This window comes from Ochotona princeps, chromosome 25, assembly GCF_030435755.1.
Source record: "Ochotona princeps isolate mOchPri1 chromosome 25, mOchPri1.hap1, whole genome shotgun sequence".
NCBI classification, from domain to species: domain Eukaryota; kingdom Metazoa; phylum Chordata; class Mammalia; order Lagomorpha; family Ochotonidae; genus Ochotona; species Ochotona princeps.
This window is the reverse complement of record NC_080856.1, coordinates 28831592-28851210: the sequence shown is the minus strand read 5'-3', so window position 1 is coordinate 28851210 and position 19619 is coordinate 28831592.

The following is a 19619-nucleotide window of genomic DNA, read 5'->3' as shown; positions in this document are numbered from 1 at the left end:
CTGTTTTCAGGGCCATCCCTCTTTGCTTGTGTGTGTCAGGATAGCTTATGTATAAATAAGATCAGCATTTCCAGCCTCCCTCAGTGGATCATAGGGATCAACACAAACACATATGACCTAGAGTGAGCTGAGGGAAAAGAGACAGTGCATGAGCAGGGATGACTCAAGCTCTGTCTTGTGCTCTCTGGTCCAATGAAGCCCAACAGAGTACTAGTCCATTATACCAGGTTGCAGAACCTGGCCTATGATGGGCGTGGCTGCTTGGGTTTCTGGTTTTCATGTATGTATTGTTTTCTGTTCTGTCTCTATTAGCATGTTGTCTTCCAAAAAGTATAGGATGTGTTATTATAGAATTTTTTCTCTCTTCAGAATCCTAGGGATCTACATTGAGATCTGGATGGGGGATGTCTTATTTGAGGTGCATGAAAATCTTGAATCTCCTTAACGGTGTCATCCTGAAAAGGATGATCAAGGTCCCATTTAGTCCCATCTATGGGGATACAACTTTCAGAGCAGATTCATGGAACTTGAGAATTAATTGTCTCTGGAGCTCTGTTGGTCTTATAATTCAGCTCTGGACTATCCTTCAAACTTGTATGCCCTCTGGGTGCAGAAGGATTTCAAAATACTGACAAGGAGGCTCCCTGATGCTTCTACTTCTTAAACTGGTAATGAATTGCACTCAGCCTTTAATTATTTTTCTCCAGAGTAGTTCTCACCCCCTAGTCAACCCAATATCTTAAGGACCATCAGTTCCCCTACATGTCTCATGGTCAGTACATAGCAACCACGACTACAATTTTTATACGGGTATTCAGTTATTCAATTTCTGCTCATAATAAGTGAAAATTTGAGCAATTGTACTGTCACTCCATACCCAAGTTATATCTCAGAGTTTGTATTTATCTTATTTAAAAGTCAGAGAAACAGAGAGGTGCTTCCATCTGCTGATTTACTACCCAAATGGTGTCCAAGGCCACGGCTAGGCCAGCCCCAAGCAAGGTCTCAGGACCTTCAGCTGGCTTTCCCATGTGGGTGGCAGGGTCCCAAACACTTGAACTACTTTCTGCTGTTTTTCCCTGGTACATTAGCAGGGGCTGGATTGGAACTGGAGTCGCCAGCGCATGAAAACAGTCTGTATGTGATACACGGTTGCATGCACTGGTTTCATCCAGGGCCTTGTTTGCTGTATCTTAAATGATGAGTGCTGAAGGGATCGATACCTATAGGAAAGGGGAGTTGAACCACCATGGAATTGCAAAGAGGCCTCAGGCAATATTGTAGGGTGTTTTGATATTTGGATTTGGATCATATTGAGGGTGAGGATGCAGGGTCCTTGTGTTCCCTCATCATACAGTTAGTGCTGAGGGCTGCTGCCAGGGAGGGGCTTTACTTGAGAGGAGCTGAGTGAATTCAGCTGCTGGTACATCCTTGCAATGACTCTGTTGAAAGTTGGAGGCTACCCACATTTTCAATGGCTGGGACAGTAGGTATTTCAGTGCCAGCCTTGCACACATAGGGAGTGGACCATGATAAATATACCTTGTAGTAGTTTTCCTGAGGCCTTCAAATAAATTTGCAATATTTTTGTCAATGTTATTTAGTTAGTGTAATGGTTGGTTCAAACGAAGCGTTTCTGTCAATGCCTGAAGTGGAATTCTACTACCTACACTTTCATTGTGATTTAGCTGGGTGAGATGTTCTCGAGTTTTTACTTGCAAGCTAATTGCTGGATTTAATACAACCATAGGCACATGAAACTCCCATAAAAAATATCTGCACCTCCTCCTTGAATGTGTGTTCCTTTGGCTGACCTTTGAAGCCATCTTTGATCTTGGCTCATATCCTTCATTTCTTTCATCTCCAGTATTCAATCTTGATTTTGTTTTAAAATTTGGTGCTATCAACATTATTTTATCCCTGGTTTGAACACTGTTAAAATTCTTCTTACTCTTACTTCCTTGAATCATATTAAGTGACATAATTGTGCTCATCAAGATTGACAGGAGGCAGTGGGGCTGTGTAGCAGGTGAAGATGGGTTTGTGATGTCATCATTCTATATTACCACTGGTCTGAGTCCTGGCTATTACCTGTCTAGTCCAACTTTCTGCTAATGCGGCTAGAAAAGCAGGAGGAGGATAGGCCTGTGTTCCTGCTGTTTACTCTGGAGATGCAGATGGAGTCCCGGGTTCTTGGTTTGGCTTACCCAACCAGGCTTGTTTCAAATATTTGGGGAGTAAACCAATGGGTGGAAAATCTCTCTTTTCCTCTCTCCGTCTCTCCTTGTCACTCTGTTTTTAAAATAAATAAATAAATAAATAGGCAGTGTAAAAAAAACAATAGCTGAGCAAGCTATAACTAATCTTATAAAAACAAACTCTCAATACCGATCAATATGGCGGTTGGATTAGAATACTTGTGTCAGGTCAGACGATTCTACTGAGCTTATACTCTGAATAATGCTATTTAGTACCTCTCTTTCATAAGTAAGGAGGCTGGAAGTATGGTATAGTTTTAGACTGACTTGTTCAGTTGGTGCTTCCTCACTTATAAAATTGTGGCTAGAATCAACCCATCAACTTACCTCATAAGATGAATGAAGGGAAAGTATATGCAGAGCTGTACTAAAGGCACCCGCATTTAATGTATAGAAATCACATCCACCAATTAATCACAGTGTGGGCAATGCCATAGCATTAACATATCTGATTTTTAATCCTTCTTCCTTCGGAAAGACACAAGCAAGTAAGACAGAGGATTTGGCATTCTTCCATCCAAACCATTAGAGCTTGCTTAGGTTTGTGGCAGTGTCCCTTAGCTGTTTAGTCCAATATTCACTCAATAATCTTTTCCTTGATTTTGAGGAAAAATAAGTATCATACCTTTTGAAATTAGGGGTTATATTTTGAAAAGTTTATTATGAGAGGGCTAGCAAGACAGAATAAAATAGAAAGGAAGAAGGAGGTGTACACAAAACAAAGAACTTTAGGGAAGTTTAAAAAAAATCTTACGAAATATCTGCATTCATTTTTCCTTGTGGACATTTTTTCTCCTGCTAAGATGTTAATTAAAATTCCCATTAGTATTCTTGCCTCTGTGTTTATGCCTTAGGTTGTAGAGTAGATATTTGCTGTATCTATTTTTTTCCCTTTTTTTTTTTTGGTTTATTCTTTTTCTTTTTCTCTAAATGACTGTGACTTTCCCCACTCTGCACTTTGGTAAGAATGACTCCAAGGCTTAAACCCTCAAGTTCAGGTGGTGATTCTTGTTTTGGCCTTTGGGTTAAAGACGTAACTGGGGCACTATTAAGGCTGCTAAAATACCAGGAGGTATTTTTTTAGTGTCTTTCAGGAAAGAAACTTTTGCTGTATTTCTAAAAAACTGCTACTGAGAAAAAAACAAAAAAGACAACTGCCTATCTTGAAGTATGAATCGTAAATCCCAGCAGTATTGACTATTCTCTTGCTAGCATTAGGAGAACTGTAAGTAGGTTCTTCTGTTAGAATAAAGTCAACACTCTACAGAATAATAGAAAATTCATAGGGAAGTTGAAGTCTGTGACATTGCTGAGTCAAGGCACTTATGGTGTCTGAATTATCTGTGTATGTTAGAGTCTCTTGGGCCAATACATTCTAATTATTCTCAGAGCTGGGATTGAGTTTTATGTTAGTTGAAAATGAAAGCAGTCTCTCTCACATCGAAGGATTCAACCAGTAGCAGGTGTTATTTTGTTTTTTATTTCCCTGATTCACTTCATAGATCATCTACAACTTTACTGGGTTCTGGGATTGACTTACAGGATGCTACTTACTGACCTAGTAGTCACATGTCAAATTATACATAGACAGGCAAATTGATTCATTAAAAATGCAGATCATTTCCCAGCATTAATGGTGATGGTTTGGTTGTTCCCTGTAGGCAAAGCTCTATCTTCTGAAATCTCAATGTGAGGACGAAGCTTAGCCTTTCCTTAAACTTGCCATTATAATGAAGATTTGTTAGTATGACCTTTACTTTGCAACAAACTACATGACTTTATGAGAGATTGCAGTTTGAATATGATTTCAAATACTTGTACATGTTTTGCTGCCATTTTGCAAGAGACTCTACAACAGGAAAGGATACGTTAGTTTGATCATATTTTCAAAAAATTTAAAATTAATAGAAGTTTTTGGCTAATTTAGAAGATGCAGTAATATCTCCAGTTTATCTCCAGTAATATCTCTTAGAGAGTGGAGAAGATATTGAAGTTTTTTTTCTCAATCATTTCGAACTCTGTATAAACCATTGACAAGGATCTTATTTTTGTTTGAGTATAGAATTCTAATGGCTTAAGACATTTATTAGAGAAAGAGGAAATTGGTTTATGTAGTTCTCATTTAATCACTAAAGATAAAGATATGATTCACTTATAAAACAATTTGTGAAATAAAGCATATTTTTCAGATCTATATTCTATGAAAGCCAGAAAAGTAAAGCAATAACTTCTAAGTTTTTAAATGGCAACTTAGAGGAAGACAGGATTTATTTAATTGGTTTTAAATTCAACAAACCAGAATAAAAATATCCATTTGGTGAGTACATCTATGTAAACAAAATTATATGACAGTAAGTGGAGCCCAGATAACTTCCTTCAAATCGAATGTTTTCTGAAATAATGCTCAGGAATGCTCTAGTCTCTGTGACATCACTTTGGTAATATGAGATATAGTTAATGGCATAGGTTTAAAAAATATGGGACAGGATAAAAAATCAGTTTTCATATTGGGCAAATAAATCAAACACTTTGCAGTTCTCTTACCTTCTAGAAGAAATTAGAACATTCTGATATTGTTACAATTTACTCTTTTTAAATCTGTGAACTAATTTGTGAAAAATTCAGATGTATTTCATTTTCTTTTTCTTCTCATGAAGTTTCTCGGGCAAATTTGACTGGAAATAGATCCTAGTATGAAAACCAAAAAGAGTGAGCGAATTGTTCAGACACTTAAAAAAAAACAACCCTACTTCTGATAATAATACCATTATTTTTAGCATAGTATAAATTTGTCTAAGTTAGCATATTAGGCTTAATCTTCAAAATTTTATTATGTTATTATATTTTCTGTGCCTGCATATATTAAGAATAATATTTGGAAATGCTGGTAAGAATGCTTTCTGGTTAGTATAATTTAAGAAGGAAGGTCCCAAATGACATTATTTGGCATTTCATTTCCTTGTTGAAAAGTGCATGGCTGGTCATTGGGCCTTCCACATCACAAAGGGGCTTAGACAATGTTCCATTTTCTTATTACTCTATAGTTTGAGGAACAGAAAGTTTAAATATGGTTGATTTTAGGAAAGTAATTTGATAATCTTCTCTGAAGAAGAATCTGTATTTCATGGTTGGTTTCTTGTCCAGGAAATGGACCAATGGCAAATTTGCACGCTTCCTGTTGTCTGAAAGCCTTAATCAATGCATAGTTAAGCTCTTCATTTTTCCTTTGTTTTCCCGTAGCGCTTGTCATCACTGTCATCGTAAAGCTTCAACGTCTTTTCTTTCTCTGACTTTAAATCACGTATACTGTCAGCTTTTATACCATATATTTCAGTAAGATGCTTGTAGTCACTCATTAACTCCATTTTCTATATTATTTATAATGACAGATACTATTTTTTTCTTTTCAAAGATACCCAAGGCTCAATTTTTTTTCCGCATTTTTGTTGTATAATGAAACTCAAACTGACAAGACAAAATCCTGGCATTTTTGGCTGGTCCATATAGCTGCAAATTGTGGCGAAACAGAACTAACCACTGCAGTTCTAAAGAGTTCTGCCACAAATGCACTAAAACTTTCGAGTCCATTTGCTTTAGAATTATGGTGAAAGGATGGTGACTCTGTATGTGGAGGCAATTCTGACAATTACATGCTTATTTTGAAGAGATCACAGATTCAATCATGGTTTTTTAGAAAACAAAAACAAAACAAAACAAAAAACCCCAGAAGGTTAAAAAGACCATTAATCACCAGGTTGAATCAGTTCACATCACCTGCTGACGAAGCTGAGCACCAGAACAGAGTTGGGCCGGGTTCGGACACAACAAATATCAGTAAATATTACAGATGGGACTGGGCACCGGCTGGGCTGGGCTAGGCTGTAGTCCCCACCAGCGTGAGTTGGAATTGGGGTTAGGCTGGGCCGGGCCAGGCTACAGCATGCACTGGCAAATGCCGAGGCGAAGCAGGCCATGAAAGATTAGTCTGCAGCACCCAACCAGCACATGGCAGAACCAACGGGGTGGGGCAAAGCTGGTAGGGGTAATGTGGAGGGCTCCCCTGCTGGATCACCACTCCCACTGGAGAGCTTGAGTTGGGATGGGGGCAGACCAGATGTGGCAGAGATACAACACCTGTGGGCCTCATGTGAGCTAGATCAGGGAAAAGCCAGGCTGGGCTGACTGCTTCTACTGATGCAAGCAAAAATCAGAGTGGGTGAAGGTTGGTTGGGCTTTGCTGCAGCATCAGCGGGCAGAGGCTGGCACTGGGGGCTAATTCTGTCAAGTTAAATTGCAGAACCACCTAGAAAGTCCATGATCCAGGAGTAGGAATGGCCCATTAGGGAAACAATGGACCTCCCTCTCGGGTTACCACTCACACTGGAAAGCATGAAAACCAGGACAAAGGCTGGCGTGGCTAGACAGAAAGTGGCACCCACCAGCACAAGTGTGGGCTAGATAGTGGGCTTGGTTGGGTTGAACCAGACTTCAATGCCCATTGACATGTATGAGGAGAGCTGAATGGGATGTGGGACAGACTGGACAAGTCTGTTGTACATGCTGGCAAGGACAGATACCAGGGTAGGGGTGGGATTGCTGGGGGCTATTGTGGATCGCTCTGACTAGGTTGCAGCTCCCACTGGTTTGCGTAAGGGCCGAGTGTGTGGTGGGCAGGATCAGGTTGGACTGCAACACCCATTGGTTTGTGTAGAAGACAGGATTGGAAACAGAACTGACATAGCAACTGCAACCACCAGCATATGCATAAGCTGATTGGGCAACTGATTGTGGCAGACCCTGTACTCGCATGCACCCACAAGAATCAGGTCTGGGATCACCTCAGACGAAGTTTCTTTGGGATCCCTGCAATTGAACTGCTGATCTCAGAATCCCAACCATGAAGGGAATTGCAAGTTCTATGGTCTGACCATGGTGTGCATATGTCAAAGCTGAAACCACTCAGAGGCTCAGTTGGAGCAGTGTACAGCATATCCAGGTGCACATGGAAGATATGGCAGTCCATCGGAACCTGTAGAGGACGCCTGGTACCACAACAGAGCACAGAGGGCAGAACACAAATTGATCAACTATTGCCATGTGTTGGCAATGAGAATCTGGGCAAATGGAGACTCTGTGGTGGACTATGTCAGCCACTGGATTCTGGAGCGATTTCATTTTGCTTGGAATGGCAAGATCGGCAGTAACTCAGAACTATTGAGCTTTCAAAATCACTTGAGCAGTGCCCTCGGATCATGCCCCAGATTGGTGGGAGGCTGGTTGGGGCTTCTCTCTCTCCCCCACCGCCCCTTACCCCAGATAGAGAAAATAAAAGAGAGAGAGTGAGAGAGTGAGAGAGAGAGAGAGAGAATGTGGAAACAATCGTCTTACCCACTTTTCTCTATTCTTGACACCTTGTGCCCTAATCAACTCTGTGAAGATTATCAAAATAAAATAATAAGTAAAAAAGACCAGGAGTCATCAGTCATATCCAAATTTTGGCGCCTTTATCATCATTTCATATATATTTCTCCAGGTCCTATGGTAATTATAAGGAAATATTTAATTCCAACCCTCAGGTAGTTCTGATTCTGGCTTGGGACCAGATGAGATATCAGCAAATAATTAGATTCATAGGTACCCACAAAGAGGTCTTTCAGTGTTGGCTGCAGAGTAGTAATTAACATCACAGGGTCCTATGACTGTAGACAACCAGATAACCTAAGCAAAGCAACTGTTTTTTAAAGTATTTAACAGACGTATTGGATGTTTTCAGCAGGAAAAAGAACGTGTCCAATGTATGATTTCTCCCTGGTGGTGCTTTATGAACTGAAGGTAAGAAGTGAGAGCCCAAGAAGGAGAAGGTTCTTGAATTCAACATTTGAAGGCTGGGGTTGCTGGGTGAATTAGACCTGCTGAAGGCTGGGATCACGGAAGGAGCTGGAATTCCTGGGCAGGCAACAGGAGAGAGCTTGGGAATGTTTTTGCTTTTTTGTGAGCCCGCGACTTCTTGTCTTTTTGCTTCTTCGTCTGTGTACCTCATGTTAGGTTTAGGGATTGTCCCTCCCATTAACCCTCTCAGCACATGTTCTAAGTGTTCTGCAATGGTTGCGGCAGGTTGTTCGTGGGACTAGCACCTGTACAGATAAGAACTCCTTACATTTAAGAACTGTTACATTTTCTGTGACGTCTGGTTTCTTCCCACACATATGTATCAGTAGTTTCTGAAAAATACATACAGTTTAAAATTACAGACAGCACAATCATTTGAGGAATAAATATATTTCATAACATGAAACTCATTTTGAAGGTTTCTATTGAAATATAAAATCTCAATAAAAGCTTTAGAAACTCACTATATTAAACTCAAAACCATCCAATACTAAAATAATGAAAAATAATTTCTATCTCTATTATTACTTTTGGCACTGCAGTCTTTCTCAGCATCTCATTCATCTATGTGCTATTCTATAGAAATTTAAAATAGCATTTCCCAGGTAGCAAATTATAGTTCTCAGAAATCAATTACATTTCAGGACAACACTAACACTACACATCTTTTTATTAAGGAGATAAAACCACAGGATATGGCTAGTAATAAAACTGGAATTATTTTACTGTCAAAGTCTATGAAAGTATACAATAATTTCAAAATCAAAGAGAAAAACATATCCACGATCTGCTATTGAACAATATTAACAGCGTTATTTCTCCCAAGGTCACGGTAATTTCCCCTCGCCACATTTTTCTTCTCTTCACTTTTGATGTATTGTATATATTTACAAAAGGGCATGAGCCATTGGCTCACTTCTCAGTTGTGAAATGCTGGAAAACTTTCGCCCATTTTGCTCTAGCTGGTGTCTTACCTGTACTCTTTATAACTGATTAATGAGGGAGTACTGAAGGAAGCGACATTAGAGAACTTCATTAGGTACACATGGCAAGACATCTGTTTGAATGAACATCATATCTCTGCTCTATTTTGTTGGGCCTTGGGAGAATGTTTGAAGTATTACTGGAAGTACCAAAGCACTGAACAATTTAATGGTACCATTAGAGCATGGCCTCATATCTTTTGTTTCAGAAGTTCCCAGGGAAAACTTCACTGCCTATTAATCCAGACCAAAAGAATTCTGTAAGGCATATGTGTTGTCACTAAGTGTTTCAGATGGGAGTTGTTTCAGGTAAACCAACGAAAGACTCCTTTTTTTTAAAAAAGTTTAGTTCATTCTAATTTACCTTTCCTATAAAAAAGAAAACATCTAGATATCGCAGAGTTACACTCAGCAAGCAAAGCCAGATGCCTGATCAAAATGACTTACGAATTATGTTTGCAATGACCTAATGTTTCTTCAATTATTTTTCACTGCTACTCTAGTATATATACAAGCACTGATTTTTAAAGTTTTAATAAATTTAAAAGCACAACAAAGAGTAAAATGATGACATTATGTACTTATTTCTTTACCTAGATTTGACAAATGTTGGCATTTTATCATAAATCGCTTCTAGTATTTTTTAATTACAGATTTAATTAAGTCACCCACAATGCTAATCTGGAATTCTGTTTTTACTATTCAATCCCTTAAAAAACAAATAAGCCAACCTTATGTATGTAAATATGCTGTACTTCCTGTTTGCATATGTATGTATGTATGCAAAATGCATTTTGTGTTTTTTCTGCCATCGTCAATATCAATCTAGGTTCATTAAAAAATTCCTATTACTATTGTATCAGCATTTATTTCGATTTGTTCATTACTGAGCTCATGGACATTTGGATTTCCTGTTTCATTGTTATCCTATGGAAGAATGGAGTTTTGATTTTTCCAACTTCGTCTATACTTGCTAGATCTTTTGAATTTTGGTGTCTTAATATCTTCATTACTCTGAAGTGTAAACATCTTTTCATTTTTTTTTCTAGTACAAACCTTGTCCTACACTTGCACAATCCTGTTTTTCGTGTACTACTTTGGAAAAATGTTTGATTCAAATTAAACTGAGTTTATTTAATTTTTAGAATATAAATGTTCTTAGTGTATTCTTCAAAAACATTGTACATCTTTGTAAGTAATTTATAGACTGCCTCAATTAGTTTGGGCCATGACAAAAGAGTATTAAAGACTGGGTGGAATACAAAGTAGACATTTCTCATAGTTCTCTAGACTGGAAAGTCTAAGATCCAGGCCTAGACGACCAAGCATAGCTTTCTGGCAACATCACTTTAACCACTGTTTCAGTAGTTTATCTTCACCAGGAAAAATCTATATGGCTTACCACTTAATCGTCCTTTAATATCCTTATATCTCTTCTTTTCTAGCCTTACTCAACCAATTAATATTTTCTAAAGAATGTCCTTTGATGACAAAGTGTTGTTGTATGTATTAATTAGAAATTTCAGAGATAAGGAAGAATAAGAGGAAAACATGGAAAAAAGATAATATTTTCATGTCTGTATTTCAGTTTAGTAATTTACTTGGCAAAGCTGTTGTGTGTTTCTTAGTTGTCAACTTTGTTGTGTGATCTAAGTTATCTCAAAGTTCCGAAAATACTTCAATTTTAAAATAAATACATGTATCTGCTGTTTAATTTGTAACAGTATGAGTCTATTTCCAAAGGGTACAAGCTACATAGTTCCCAGCTGGAACTGTGTGATATAATTTATAAACTGTGGTGAGACATTCTTATTTTTTCTATTAATAACAGTCTTTTAAGCATAATGATACTTTGATTTATTCATTTTCCTGTATTATATTATAATAGCTAATCATAGAACCATATATTTTTATTTTGTCATTTCTTTACAAAACTCCTGGGTACAATCAGTATTTTTCTGCAAGTAATTGCACTTTTTCATTTTTACTCTTTTAAATAGTGTTGCCTTAATCATGTCATTTGGAACATTACTTCATTTTTGGGCTTATTTTATTATCTCTTTATCACCAATAAGACTAATCTCACATCAGTGTTTTGGTATAATTTATAGATTCATTACACATAATCACTCTTTTTATTGTGGCATTTAACCATGTCATATTATTCGTTTGATTAAGCATTCTAGAATAAATCTTATTAATGCCTTATATGTTATTTCTATGGAGAAGAAATTGATGAGAGAAATTCATGGTGTGACTGATTTTGCTTTGTTTCATTGAAATTATGGTTTAAAAAAGCCAAGAGTATAGAGGGCAAACGTGCTTGAAGAAATTAATTTTATTAACATTACTTGAATGAAGCAGAATGCTTGGACTTCTTGTAAGAAAATATGTTTCCCATAGAGACAGAACATTTATGAAGAAAAGGACATCAATAACTTAGTTGCTAAAAATTGTTTTGTTTATATCTCTTTGAAAAGAATGCATAAAAGCACACATATGTTTTTATTCTAAACTGGAAATGTAATATAGTGGAGTTAGTCTTTTTTTCCACAGTTTGTAACTATTCAAATCTTATTGTACATTTTTATAGATCATCTAAGCATTGAATGTATGTACACACAAAATATTTAAAATCTTTTGCCACTTAATACATATTAGCCAAGGAAATTGTAAATAATGGAGTGTTAATGGATTTTGCTCAGAGAAGAGAAATTCATTATATGTTTTCAGTTTATTTTTCTGTTTTCACCATGAACAACAGCAACAGCAAAAAAAAAAAAAAAAAAAAATCAGTATGAAGGAAAAAAGAAACCTAGTTCTGTACTCAGAGACCGCACCAATGGACCTGCTAGATTTTGATTATGTAGCCTGCTGATGGATAGAAACATGTTTGGCTCTAAGTTGGGAAGTGGTATTCCATCTTTGATTGCTGGATTTTGTTGGATTTCTGATTGGTTATGCCACTTACTGTGTCTCTAGTGGCAAAATTCTTAGTGTTTCCAGCTTTCTTCCTGACCGCCAAATGGGTGTGAGATTTAAGATGAATAAGAAAGCAATGCATGCTGGGTTAGGTCAAAGTTGAAGTCTTGTGATGATAAGGCAACTGTCTTGTTTCTCTGGGCAGCATATTATTGGTATCTATGTAAGCTTCAGTATGGAATGTTGGGGCTGATTTTATGCCAGCAACAGAAAGTAGCACTTGTCCCCTCTAAGAAACACTGGAGCTGCTTTAGAAAAAAAACTTTTTAGACTTACTGTTTGGTAAATGCCAAGCACTGTGTTGATGAAAGGGGTTAAATGAAATTGATGCGTTCTTTCTGTGGGCTGTTTTTGATTTTTATAATCCCAAATAATCATAATGGGGAAATGATATTAAACCGTGACTCAGTAAGACAGAAGGATCTCTTCAGTGGGCTTTAGAGAAAGCGAATGTATTCAGTTTGTGATGTTTTAGGAATTATTAGAATTTACAGTTCGAAGAAATAATTATATTTTTCTAATGAAAATTTTCTAATTGTCTTTTCCTTTAAAAATTCCATTCTCAGTACATGTCCTGACAGAATGTATACAGTATTCAAACAATTTTTTTTTTGCTTAAAGAAAAAAAGTTTTTCATTATCCAGATGTGTAGATTTTATTCTCCTGGGATGCACAGAGAGCAGCATTGCTCTGGCTTGGTTTATTAGCCTTGATAGCAGGTGGGAGAGTAGCCTTGCAGCAGAGCTCCGTTTTGTGAGAGATGCGACGAAGCCAATGTTTGCAGGACTGCCTTTTCCCTCTCCAAATGTGACTTGTCTTGTAAAAGATGTAAGTTATAGCACTAAGAAATAGCTGTGATGAAAGGACAGGAAATTATGTGCCCCTTGTGCCTGTGGCCAGAGAGTTACTGAAACAAAGCCAACAGCTCTTAACATGTTCTTTCTTTAAAACAAAACAAAACAACGCACCTCTGTTTGATGAAAATTAGAGCCCTAAAACTCAACTGATGCTTTCCCAGTATCAATGAACTAAGAGGGTTCATACTCCTTAGCAGGGAGAGTACCACCTAGCCCAGTGAAAATATGCCACCGTCCTTTGTTGGGCTAACGCATCTGCCACGTAGGGGCAGGGAGACGAGAGTGGGAGAATAATCAGGTGATCTCCACATTCACAAAAGTGGCTTTCTTCTCAGCAAAGAGCTAAGCAAATTGATTAGTCCTCAGTATCAAAGGGAAATATATTGGTCATTTTGTAGAAAAAAAAATGAGCTCTTGAACCGACTCTGAGAAACAGCTTTTCTGAGAGAATAAAATTGCATTTGAAATCAAGAGACAGATTTGTTCCTTCAAGTTTTTCACTTGAAATGATGATTTCTCAGAACTAATTGTATACTAACTCCTCATTCTGATGAAAATTGGACGAAGTTCTTTAAGCTCAACTTGCTCATCTGTATAAAGTGAGCATATTAAGAATCCCATCTGACTGTGTCACAGGGTTGCGATCATCAAATCAATGAGTTACATAGGTACACGTTGGATATATAAAGTGTGATACAAGTTCTGTCTGTTGTTCTAAAACAAAGGTCACTGTACCAGTACTGCCTTCCTTGTAGCAAGGGACATCATTGCTAGAATGTGCTTTGGAAATCACAAAGCACTTTGTGGATATAAGGCGTCGTTGTATATGCCTGTTAGCTGTTAATGGTTGAGTATCTTGGCATCATAATGAAATATTTCAGCATCAAAGGGTATTTTTTTAATGTTCGTGTTAAGAAGGGTGAGAAGTGTTATGAACTAATTACTATGTGTGTAAATGATTAGAACGTTTATATAATATGTATTTCAAAATGTTGATGGAAAATGGAATTCAATGATTTTTATCTTGCTGAAAAATATTTTGAAACCTAAGTACAGTTTTTCCTCACTATTTCATTAGCCCTTTAAGATACTTGTATGTATGGATTCCAAAATATTTTTGCACCAAAAATAAGATAGCTTCAAATTCAATTTTCAGTGAACTTATTAAGACATACTTACGTATGTTTTAATGATTTTTAAGATTCATCTATTTATTTGGAGGGGAGAGAAAGGGAAACAGAAAGAGAGAGAATCTTCATCTGTATCTACTAGTGCATTCCCAAATCGTCACATTGGGGCTACTTCAGATTTAAGCTAGAGGCCTGGAATCCCATCCGAATCCCCCACACAGAGGGAGCTTACTTATACCATCTTCTGCTACTTCCCCAGGCACTTTAGCACAGAACAAGATAAGAATTAGAGCAACTGGGGCTTGAACTACAACTCATATGAGATTCTGGCATTGCAAGTGGCAGCTTAACATACTGCGCTACAGTGGCTCCATGTTTTTTGGAGGAGTTTTAGAGATTTCCTATGATTCCACTGTTTCTTCGCATGCATGACCTTTCCCCTAATAAACATCATACCTGGCCCAGTTGGCTTGAGGGAGGTGGTGGCCTGTAGAGACCTGAGGATGGGGGCTTGGGTCAGGGGAGAACAAGGAGCATAGCACTGATGGGGCCTGTGAGGAGCTGGGAGCTCACCTCTAGGCACGTGGAGTGAACCTGGGGATTCCCTCATGTTCTTAGTCTGGGCAGGGTGAGGAGAGGAGAGAGGAGAGCTCCAGGTCAGCATGCTGCCCTGGTGTGCTGGTGGACCAGGCCTGGAGAGCTTCAATGGGTCTGGATCTTGGGTGTACAGAGGGAGTAAGACATCAGGCCAGCACATGTGCCAAGAGCTTGGGACTCTGGTAGGTGGACAGAACTCTGGACCAGCACACCAACCCCTGGGCTTCTGAAGGCTGGTCTGGAGAACCCACGTGCTCCTGGGCACACAGATTGCGGATTGCTAGGGAAAGAGGCAAGAGGATATGGGGTAGGGAGGACTGCTGTGGGAAGGTGTTACAGGTGAGGAATGACTCCTGAGGGACTTCCAATGATAAGGCCACTGTACTTGCAGGTAAGCGAAGGGGCGGAGACCTGGAGCTTTGGAAGGGAGAGGCTGGAGGACCTGTATGGGTCAGGCAGATGCACCATATGGCGTGCACCATATGGCATGGGCCATAACACTAACCATAACACTAACCAGCACACAAGAGAACCAGATTTGGGGGGTAGAGTCAGTGGGGGATGTGTGGGCCTAATGTTGTGGAACTGCCAGTCCCATTGGTTAGCTTAAGTGTTGGGGGAAGTGATGGGCTGAGTTAGGCATCACTATGGAACTTGCTAACACTTACAGGTACTAGGACCAAGAATAGGCTGGGCAAGTCCATGCTGCAGCACCTGCATGTGCACCATACAGCAGGGTATGGGGCTGACCAGGCTGCAACATTTAGCAACTCATACAGAACCTGGAACGGAGGGGCAGGCTATGCCAGGTAAAGGTCTAGCACCTGCTGGCATGTGTGAGATCTGGGTCTGTGAGTAGGCCTGATGGGGGAACTTGGGAAACTTCACTAGTGGGCCATAGCTCCCTTTGGCAAGCACGTGGTCCACGCCTGGTTGTTGGGCAGGCTGGGGAAGGTAGTGCCATGCATTGGCAAGTGTGTGGGTTGGTTTTGGAAGGGGGTGGACTGGGCAGACCTGGGCTAAACCTTAGCCAATTGGCATGTGCAAGAGCCAGGCTGGAGTGCATGTCATGCCAGGCTAGACTAGCAGACCTACCGGTTTGTATGAGCCAGGGATGGGTGTGAGCAGATTGAACAGGGCTAGATTCCAGCACTCGCCAATGAGAGTTGAGACTGGTGGCAGGCTGGGTCAGGCAAGGCTACAGCATCCAAAGTCAAAGGTCAAGATTGGCAAAGGACTATGCCAAGCTGGGTCAGAGCAACCACTGGCACACTCTGTGGGTGGGGAGCAAAGGGCCTTCCTCAGCTGGTGGTGGTTCCCACAGATAAGCATGAGGGCTGGAGTGGAGGCTGCTATCTGGTCTGGATATAACTTCAGTGTCCCTCGGCATAGGTGTGGGCTTTGTCTGAAGTGTGCCATACTGGGCTAGACTCCAACACCCGCAGGGGTTTGGTAGAACCTGGGTGGATGTAGGATGAGCTGGGCTAGGTCTTTGTCTTTGCTGAGCCATACATGAGCTGTGTCTGGGTGTGGCTGAACTGTAGTACCCAACAGTAAGAACCGGAATGGGTGAGGACCAGTCAGGAAAGGCTACTGTTCCTGCTAGGACAGGAGGTGGGTTTAGTTGGGCTGGCCCATAGATCCACTGGTGTGCATGAGATCTGGCACTGGGAAAGGTTCTGATGGAGTAGTTTGAGGAACTCCTCTGTCTGGACACAGTCCCTGCAAATGAGTGCAAGAACCAAGAAAGGGAGCAATCCAGACCAGGCCAGGTTATGATCCCCACTGGCATACATTTGGCTTAGGTGTGGGGCACACCAGCCTGGGCCAGTTCATATCACCTGCTGGCAGATCCAAAAAACAGAGTGGGGTACAGGACAAGCTGGGTCAGGCTCAATACCAGCCTGTTCATGTTAGGGCTGGGCCTATGGGTAGCTGGTTTGGGCTAGGCTATAGCCCCATCAGCAGGAGCTGGAACTGGGGGTGGCTTGGGCCAGCCCCAGCTACCATACCCACTGGCAGATGCCGAGGTGAGGCAGGCCATGCCAGGCTGAGCTGCAGCATCCAACTAGCACACGTGAGACCCAGGGGCAGGATGGCAAATCTGGTAGGGGGGGCTGCTTGGGGATCTTCTTCAGGGCCAATACTCCCACTGGTGACTGTGAGAACTGGGATGGGGACAGATCAGGCCGGGCAGGGCTACAACACCTGTTGACTTTCATGGAGGAAAGTCAAGCTGGTCTGACTGTATCTACTAGTGCATGTATAAGTCAGAGTAGGTAAGGGCTGGTTGGGCTTTGCCATAGCATCAGCTGGCAAATACTGGCACTGAGGGCAATTTCTGTCAAACTAAACTGCAGAACCACCTGGAGAGTGCAAGATCTGAGAGTGGGAGTGGTCCCATTAGGGAAACTGTGGGCACTCCCTCTTGGGTTGCCATTCCTTTTGGTGAGCATGAGAACCAGGATTAGTGTCAGGAATGACTAGACAGAGAGTGGCACCTATCAGCACAAGTGTGGTCTGGATAGTGGGGCTGGTTGGGTTGAACTAGGCTTCAATGCCCATTTGTGCATGAGAGGTGAATGGGATGTGCTACAGACTGGAGCATTTTGCTGTACACACTGGTAAGCATGGGAGCCAGTGCAGGGAATGGGCCTGGTGGGCAGGGTTATTGCAGATTGCCCCACCTAGGTTGCAGCTCCTGCTGGTTTGCATGAGGGTTGATTGTGGTGGGCAGGATCAGGTTGGGCTGCAACACCCATTAGTTTGTGTAGAAGACAGGGCTGTAGACAGAACTGGTCTAGCAATTGCAACCACCAGTGTGTGTATAGTCTGATTTGTGTGATGGATTGTTCTAGACTCTGTACTGGCAAGCACACACAAGAATCAGGTCTGGAATCATCTCAGATGAAGTTTCTTTGGAGCTTCCCCAAACTGAATCACTGGAATCAGAACTCCAACCACGCAGAGAATGGCAGGTTCCATGGTCTGACCGTGGAGTGCATTTGTCAGAGCTGGGCCTCCTCAGTGGCTTAGATGGAGCAGTGGACAGCACATCCAGATTCACATGGAGGATATGGCAGTCCATTGGAGTCTGCAGAAGACACCTGGCACTGTAACAGACAGTGGAGGATGGAACAATTGATCAACTACCCCAGCCAAGTGCTGGCAGCAAATATCTGGGCAAATGGAGACCACGGTGGACTATGCGGAGAGATTTCATTGCACTTGGAGTGGTGAGATAGACAGTAATTGAGAAGTGTTGAACTATCAAAGCTACTTGAGCTGGACCCTCGGAGCATGCCCTACAGTGGGGATTCTGGAATGACACCTGCCTGCTGTCCCCGATCCCAGTGTATGGAGGTGGTTGGGAGGCTCGGTATGGTTTCTACCCCTACAGCTCCCCTTCCCACACATACAGGAAGGAAAAAAGAGAATGTGGAATCAATTGTCTCACCTACTTTGCTCTTAGTTCTTGACTCTTTGGACCCGAATCAAGTATGTAAAAATCATTAAAAGTATAACTTTAAAAAGAAAAAAAAAATCAGAGTCAGGTATTACAACCAGATGAGAAATGTGTTATTGAACCAACATAAACAACATTTTGAAGTATTAAACAACATGAACATCATACTCTGCAGTATGTTACATCAATTACAGTGGATTCATCTCCACTGAGTTATTCTCCTTGCTGAAACTTCAGTTTGCACTTTGAGTAGTTCACTCCTGGTATTGTATATTTTAAGTATTTTGACAAATATAGAATAACATGTTCCCTTCATTATTTCTAGCCATTCCTTTCTCTCTCTCCTTGCTATATGACTCCACAATATTTTTTACCCCATGAAATAATAATGCCTCCATTTTATAGCTAAGCGATGTTAGCTCGGGTGCTTAAGTGAGAAATCTGGAATTTGAATAAACACAAAATTGACTCTAAAATCAACAATTATTCCCTGACACTATTCCTAAATAGTAGACGGTTTGATGCAAGATGCCTGTTGTTCACATTAGTGACGTACTGGATTCCTGCTATCTCTAGGTAGTTGTGTTTTACGGGATAAATCACTTACCGTCCTCTCCATGATTGCTCAACCATGAGTTCTCTTCATCTAGAAGTGGAGAGAACTAAACCGCTTAATTTAGGGAAGTGTCAATTCCCAAATTTTGTTGAGAATGATCCACTAGGGGAATGGGGGACTAAGGAGAAGGGGAGGAATCAGTTTCCAGAACGGCCTTTGGAGAAGAGCTACCCCTCCGTGTCAGACTAGATGGAACAAATATGAAAAGGAGATCAATGTTCCTTAGGCCAGTGTGTGCTTGGATCTCTTTGTATGAAAACTTAACCTTTCCTATAAATAATATGGCTGGCACAGCTCAGAGGACAGTAACTTGTACTAGCAAAGAAGTTTATGCATTTTAATAGAGAAATATGAATATCAAGCAGATCAAAATTCCCATGTGAAAGATCAGCACATAATCAAAGAGAAACTCATTCACATTTTACATCACGGAAATGAGTTTTTAGTTCACTTGATCATAAATGTGATGGCACATATAATTACAGAATTAAAGAATATTGTGGTTTGAATGGATTGTAGAGATGGCAGGGAAAAATGAAAGTCCAGATAATTCAAGTAATGTCTCCTGAGTCTCAATATTAATCACAGAAATATCTGAGAAAAAATCTGGGTGCTTCTATTCATGTTCCCCAATCTGCTTTTCCAAAAAAAATAAATGAATTGCCATTGTAGTTACAGCCTGCTAAATTTGCCAGCATTTCAGTGAAAACCTTCTTCATTTATGATGCAAACTGCTTCAGCCTTCGAATGTATTACATGTTGAGAAGATTTTTGCTGATTGATAGTGATATATTTCATTACACAAATTTAATTCATAGTATAATACAGGCAGGAGTGTCTC